A 7,541-nucleotide genomic window follows, 5' to 3' on the forward strand; every position below is an offset into this window, starting at 1 on the left:
ATGACTGATTTTCCTCTACTGTTCAGAAGTCAACCTAGGATGTAGAAGACACTGGCAAAATGTTACTGGGTCTTGTATCAGTTATTTGTTGCCATAATAGTGCTGAGTAATAAATAACCACAAAACCTCAGTAGCTTATGACAATGCCTGTTTATTACTCATGTCTGGGGTGGTCAGCTAGTTAGCTCTGTTGAAACTGGCTGAGCTGGTCACACGTCTGGGGAGTTGGCTAGCTACTGGATGATCAACGGTGGCCATGATTTTGTAGCTGGGGTGCTTGACTCTGCTTTACCTGTCTCTCATATCCCAGCAGGCTAGCCTACACTTGTGGAAGAGACCAGAAAGAATGAGTGGAAACGTGCAGGTAATTTTTCTTGCCTTTGGTTGTGACATGTCTGCTAACATCCCATTGGCCAAAGCAAGTCTCAGGGTAGGAGCCAAAGACAGAGAGGGAGAAAGTTTGACTGTTACAAGGCAAAGGCATGGGCATAGGTTGGGATGAGAATTGGGGCCTTAATGGATCCGATCTACAACAGACAGACAAAAGGGAGAGAGGGATGGATGGAAAGAGAGATAGAAAAAGGGCAGACAGTGGGAGGAAGTGCCCTTTATTGTGTCCATGATAAGGGCAAAGGAGGCACTAGAGGGCATTTTCCCATCTCTGGTTCTCTCTGGGATTAGCTGTGCTGGGGCCATCTTGGTTTGGGGACTGCCCATGGTGCCCCAGGACAAGAGTTTTGTCACAGCCCCAGGCGGTGGGGTGTTTATATTATGACTTGCTTCTGTGCTGGGGAATCTTTGCTTCTGCATGAGTCATTATGAAAGTCTTCACAAGCTTTACCTAGTGGTTGGGAAGAGTTCTATTTTGGAGACAAGAAGCCTTTTCAGCAAGAGCTAATTCATAACATGAAGACAGTTGTGCTGTGGCCTGAGAATTGAACTAGGAAGCAAGCGACCTGGGTTTCAGTGTTGCCTCTGCCAAGTCAGAAAAAAATAACACCACCAATATGAGCTTCTTTTGGGTTATTTCTAAGTATTATGGTACTTTTCAGCAAGAGAGGAAGCTACAAAAAATACATTTTCTCTCAGTCTTCATGTCTGAACTCCTGATAATATATTCTTTTAAAAAAAGATTTTATTTATTTATTTATTTGAGAGAGAGAGAAAGAGAGAGTCAGGGGGAGGAAAAGAGCTAAGCACAGAGTCTGACGCGAGGCTCGATCTCACAACCCTGAGATCACCACCTGAGCTGAAACAGAGTTGGACATACAACGGACTGAGCAACCCAGGTGCCCAATGATAATGTATCCTCCAAGAAGATGAAAATTCCTCCAATGGCCATAAATTTGGCAATTTGTTTTCTATTATATGTATTGAAGATCCTTTTCTCATTAGTTGCTTCAAACACTTTTACAATAATGCTTAAATATTTGTGTGTCATAAAATGATGCCCGGAGTAAACATTAAAGTGATAAAATGATGGTTAGTGTGGAAATTAAAGCAAAACATCATTAATGTCAAAATTCATTATCTTGAATTTCATAGTAGCTGATGCAAGAGATTTTGCAGTTAAGCATGACCGTGTTTCCCTCAAAGTCGGCGAAAATTTTAATTTGTTTGGATGGTGTGAGGATGAACACACTTGGTCATTTTCCTTCTGTCGTAGAAGTGATTCTGGTAGTTTTCCTGAATCTTCACCAGAAAGTAAATGTTTTGTTTGCTTAGTTGGTTTAAATGCAAACAATTAGATCTAATTCTTTGGCATCTGCAGATCCTGCTGGTTTTTCAGGGTCAAGGTCAAGGGCACCAAAGCAGGGCAATTTCTGAGAAGCTGGTTTCTGAATGCCTGAGCTGGTCTTTTCTGGTCCTCTCCCAATTCTCCAGTTCTGGGGAATACTGAGCACCAGGAGAGGAGAGACTTGGTCAGTCTCAGGGGACCACCTGGAACACTGGATCCTCCTCGGGGCTCCTCGTACATTGTATCAGATCTCGTCCTTCCGTCCTACACAGGTCACGTCCCTTTAAATGGTGACTTGCCAGTTCCTAGAAGCACTAGTTCAAAACATATTTCTCTATCTGCTTTCAGAAGAGAGAAAACAATGTCATATAATGTTGCCCCAGGGAAAAGTGGAACAGAAGTTATTTCATTTGCTCATTACCTGAGTGCACACAGCCTCACCCTTGTAAGTTTGTTAAATAGATCCGAGGTCTGTCTCATTCTGTCTCAATCTTTTTAGCCTTTTCCTCTGTGGCTGGCACTAGAGTATGGAAGAGAGGCCTTCTTTGTCTTGGTGCAGTCTTGTTTGCAACTTCCCGTTATTATGAACTCGGTCTGGGAATGAGACTGAAGGAGTCAGCACCGGCGCTGACAGCTGTGAGATGCAAGGGCTCCCAGGAGTGCCTCAAACCTCCTTTGATCTGAGGGCAAATAGTTCTTAGGAGGAGGGACTCTGGTCCTGTCACTTTGATTCACAAGGGATAACGATGCCTGTGGGCAGAACAATGCCTTCTGATACAGGAGATGCACCTGCTGATTCCTTGAGTTGAAACCTGGCATCTGGAGCCTTCAAGAGAAGCAACAGTTCCGGTCTCACTTGCCGATGGTGGGCAGGATTGGGCGTGCCTCTGGGATCCCGATTCACCGTGATTTCATTACCTGTAGTTTGTGCTCTTCTAGGTAGGGTGAAAATGACTAACTCTAGAGTGCTGGTTTGGGAAGCATCTGGAACTGGTGTTGGGAGTGAGCTTTTAGAGATCCTAAACTCACTGCGCTTCCTCATTCTCTACGGAGAATCACTCTTACTTCTTTGCCCTCCGTCTTTCCTCTGCTAGGACAGCTTTCCAGGTAGCCCTCATTCCAGGGGACCAGACACAGGCTGAAGAGGAAGGGCCCTGGGGCTCACACAGGCTTTAGGCAGAGTAGCAAGCTGGACGTGGCTCAGATTCTAATCAGCTTCCTAAGTCGAGGATCCACGTGAGACTCTGTTCAAAGCGTTCTGCAGTTGCAAAGGAAGCTCCAACTCTTTCTCGCCTCGTACAAATGTGACCCACCCTTGCTGTCTGAGAATGTCTGTTTCTCTATATTCCCAGGAATGTGAGGGGACAGTGAGGCTCTCTTGGCCCTGGTTTGAACCCCTGAAGATCTCCTGAGCAGTGATCAGCCTTGGCAGCAGACTCATTTTGCCCAAGTTCGTAAGAGACTGATGTGCAGCTATAGATGTCATGGTGTCAATTTACAGCCTTTATAAATTAAATATGTGTCTATTTGTCTGTATTACATGTCGTGAAAATATTGATTAAATTTTGAGATTATGTTTTAGATGGAATGACCTAATAACAGTCTGTGATTTATTATTATTATTGCTTGCATAATGATACCCCCCCCAGTGGCTTTTATCACGTATCTTTTTCTTATAGATCTGCAGTCCGTCCATGTGACTCTGTTGGGCTTTGCTTGGATCAGCAAGGCTTTGCATGAGGAAGGGGGTCAGTTTGGGTCTATTTCCCATGTCTTCATTCCATGGCATCAGTATGGAAGGTAGACTGGTCACTCTCGATTTCCTGTCCCTGTCCAGATTCTCTTTTCCCTCCCTTTTCTCTTGTGTCGAGTGGCATTACCATAGGCAGACCATGAACATGGCAGATACAGTCCAGTCTGGAACTCAGTCTTCTCCCTGAGATTGAGAATAAGACAAAAGTTGACTTTCGACTTACCGTGGCACACAACAGGAGTCCAAGAGATGGGAGCAGAAGCACGGGATGCCTCCTAAGGTTGTCATCTGGAACGGGTATGCAGTCTTTTCTACCCATGACCCATTGGCTAAAACAAGTCTTATGGCCAAGTCCGGTGCTGACGGGATTAGATGCATGCTTTACCTTTTCTACTCAGAGATAGTGTCAAGTCACAAGGAAAAGGAACACGTAGTCCTAATAATAATTAAAAGGCGAGGAAGAACTGGGAGTAGCCATCCACTTCACTGCAGAGAAATATGTTAAATTCGCATAGTGGGAGGCACTGGGGGAGCCATTCCCTTCTTAGGGTGGCTGTGGACTCAAGCTGTGAACTTTGGTTTTTCCAAGAGCAACTGGAATTCTTCTATAGATGATGGCTCTCAAGAGTTGAAAGTCAACTTTTGTCTTATTGTCAATCTCAGGGAGAAGACTGAGTTCCAGACTTCTGTATCTGCCATGTTCATGGTCTGCCTACAGTAATGCCACTTACCATAGGGAAAAGAAGAGAAAAGGGAGGGAAAAGAGAATCTGGACAGGGACAGTAAATCGAGAGTGACCAGTCTACCTTCCATACTGATGGCAGACATGGCCCAGCAAGTGTCGCCTCCCCTGTTGAGCTCATGTCTGCCTGGTATCCTCTCAACAAGGGAGCTCCAGGCAGCCATTGCCAACGCGTCCACCTGCGGGGAAATCTATTTGTCATCCTTGAGCTAAGATGCAATGTCTATGATGCCACAGAGAGAGTTTCTGGGGTTAGAGATCTCTAATAAGAGCAGCAAGGTGGTAGAAGACAAAAGAGCTTTGAGTTGGGACTGACACAGGTTCCAATCCCAGTCCCGCTGGTTACCTGCTGGGTGTCCTCAGGCAGGTGGTTTTCCTTCCACAGCCTCAGTTTCCCATCGCTACAGCTGACATCTATGATGGAAGATGTGGGTTTTAGTCCTGGCTTAACTTCGTGTCCCCAGTTCCTCACCTGGCATAACAGGGTCAGATTTTCTCCGATGGGACTAGAAACCGGTCTCTGTAAACTCCAAAATGTGGGAAGAACCGTGAAGGGCCTTCCTCCAAGGTCTGCGAGTTGATCGGTCCTGGAAGAACCAGGATTCTGCCCGCACTGGGTTTTCCGGTTCACCCCACAGAAGTCAGGGGGCAGGATCCTGAAGCTTTGGGGGTCCCTTCTGATCTGATTTTGACACTTTTTGCCCACTTTTCCTCTCAGAGAAGGGGAAAGGCCCCATTGCCCATTGGTGTTAGTGTGCCTGTTGGAAAGAAACCAAACCAAACCCCACCACTTTCTAGCCTGGGGCCTCTTCAGAGGGAAATCAGGGATGCCCCGAAATTGAGACTGTGGCCGAGAACTGAGCTCGAGTTGCTCGCAACATGGTTCTGTGACGGGTGCTCAGTCATATCAGGACCCAGAAGACGCACAGAGCCCTGCCCTGCGGGCTGTTTGAAGGTCATGCCGACTTTAGCCTGCTGGGAAACAAACTCAGTGTCTCTGTTTGTGGGTTCCCTGTGCTGGGGGCGGGGGATGGGGTGGAACAATTCCCTGGGGCTCCGACTCCCCAGTTCCCACAGCTGTCTAGCCGTCTCTACCACCCACCGCCTGAGCCCTATCCCTGAGCCTCTCCTGGTGGGTGCCACTGCTAGACTTACTTTTTTGTGTGTGCTTGCTTCTTTTTGTGTGTTTTCCCCCACATTGATTTTAATGGGCTAGCTTGGCACAGGAAATGCGGTGGTAGCCCGAGGCTGTTCCAGTCTCATTGAATCTGGGCCAGAAAGGAGCGTGTGACTCATCTTGGGCAAGAGGCTGCGGTCTTTCTGTTTTGTTGGCACCCCTTGGGGAGTGAAAGCAGAATGACCCCTGGGGTCACAGGGCTACTCTGGAGGGGAAGGCAAATGACTCCAGGGGAGCACCTGCTGGGAGGCATTTTATCTAAATCATGCTGTATAAACCTCACATCATTGCGCAGCACTGGGAGGGAGGTATTATTACTACTCCCGTTTTGCAAATACGATTCAGGGATGGAATGGCTCATGGGGAAGGGGTGGGGGTGGGCCTCTTTGGTCACCCTCCTGAGGTCCTGGGGTATGAGTAGCCCCTTGGTGTCTCCTTTTTCAGCTCCTCTGCTTTAAAAAGTGTATTCAGTAGAGGATAAGGGGTCTTTGGGGAAAACCCTTTTCTCTCTGGGCCTCAGTTTCTGCTTCTGTAAGATAAAGTCCTTAGTATTTGGTCTCTTTGAGCTGGAGAACTCTGTATCACACCTCCTTAGTGCTTACGTCCCCTCTGCCCCCGACCTAGAACAGTCTGAGCTTCCTGGACTGTTGTCATCTGTCGCGAAGGCCAATCCCGCTGACATCTCCAAGAGGTATGACCCAGATGCCGAAGGCCCGATGGTGCCTGTCTCTGACCCAGCTCGAAAACAGGACTAGGTGTCTTCAGCAGAAAACGAGGTGTCTTTGAGGCCTCTGTGCCTTTCACTGCCTTGGAACTATTTCAAAACTGTGTCAGTTGTAGGTAACAGGAGCAATGCAAAAGGTTCTTGTTCAGGGATAGACAAATAAATTTTTCCAGTGGAGGTACAACTGGTTTACCACGCCCCCTGTGGGACAAGCCAGCAGGGTACCTTTTCTAGGATTTCACTGCATCATTTCTTCTTGTTTGTGTCTGTGTGATTCTGTGAACTAGTCGTGGCATCCTGCCGGTTCCCTCACTAATTAAGGAGCTAAACAAAATCTTTGATACATGTTGATTTTATCTTTCTCTGAGAGGCATGATTAGGTCTCTTTAAAAGCGAGATTATGTTGAAACAATATGGTGCTAACTGCAGCACAGATCTCTTTGGCATTGTTGGTAGGTAAAGGCCGAAGGTGGGGATGGATAAGCTTTTCACTGTACTTCCCACCGACAGGCTGATTTTCTGGTCTAAACTGTTTTCCTGCAAATAGTCTGCCCCTCTGCATTTCGCCCCCCACTTAGAAGCTACCTTGGAAGCCTTGCTAATCTGCCTACTCTGTTTTGGATCTGCCCCTCGAGATGCGGTGGGGGCTGCAAATCCCTCCCTTGGGGCGGTGATAAGGACTCTGTTAGGTTGCACCTGTCCGTGGGCACTGATCAGCTGTCATTTCAGGGGCCTCCTGACACGGTCACTCAAAGGCCAGGGGTGCCTTGTTTCTTGTTTAGGAGAACTGGACTCGCCCAGCTCCGGGTCACCCCGTGTCACCTCTCTGGCCCCGAGCCAGGCTGGTGGAACTCTCTCCAGCTAAAAGATGGAATCTGGGCCTGAAGAGCCAACCAGACCAGAATGTTCGGCGCTCCTGTGTCTCGGGCCAGGTGCTGGGACTGTAGGAGGCCTCCCGTCCTTCCAGAAACATCCTTCTGCGGGATTTCCTCACTAGCACCTCCCTGTGTATGAAATGTGTTTCTAACCCTTCTTAGTGGGGCTCTACGCATTATTTATTGCCTTGAGCTAGGCAGGAAGGGCTGGGCGGCCCTCCCATTTTACACAGGAGGGATATGAGCTTCAGAGAGAGTGCAGGTGAGTGCAGCAGGGAAAGATCCAAACCATCCCTCGGGCCAGCCTCCCTGTACCTCTGCCTCTATATTCATTTTAATCCTAGGTTTGCCAGCTTCCCCCACTGCCTGGTCTTTGGTCAAAGAGAGAATCTGGGTGAGGGAGGGGACGGCTCCATTCCATCCTTCTCTTCTTCTCCTTCTTCTTCTTCTTCTCCTTCTTCTTCTTCTTCTTCTTCTTCTTCTTCTTCTTCTTCTTCTTCTTCTTCTTCTTCTTCTTCTTCTTCTTCTCCTT

The 7,541-nt window shown here is 47.7% G+C and overlaps 1 long non-coding RNA gene across 1 annotated transcript; it reads left to right on the plus strand.

Annotated features, from left to right (window-relative positions):
* Positions 1–208: 208 nt before the first annotated feature.
* LOC309846206 lies at positions 209–3,319 on the plus strand. Its single transcript, XR_014301790.1, has 2 exons — positions 209–364; positions 3,091–3,319. It is a non-coding gene; the product is annotated as an uncharacterized lncRNA (long non-coding RNA).
* Positions 3,320–7,541: the final 4,222 nt, after the last annotated feature.

This window comes from Mustela nivalis (genome assembly GCF_964662115.1).
Source record: "Mustela nivalis genome assembly, chromosome: 13".
In the NCBI taxonomy this organism is placed as follows: Eukaryota; Metazoa; Chordata; class Mammalia; order Carnivora; family Mustelidae; genus Mustela; species Mustela nivalis.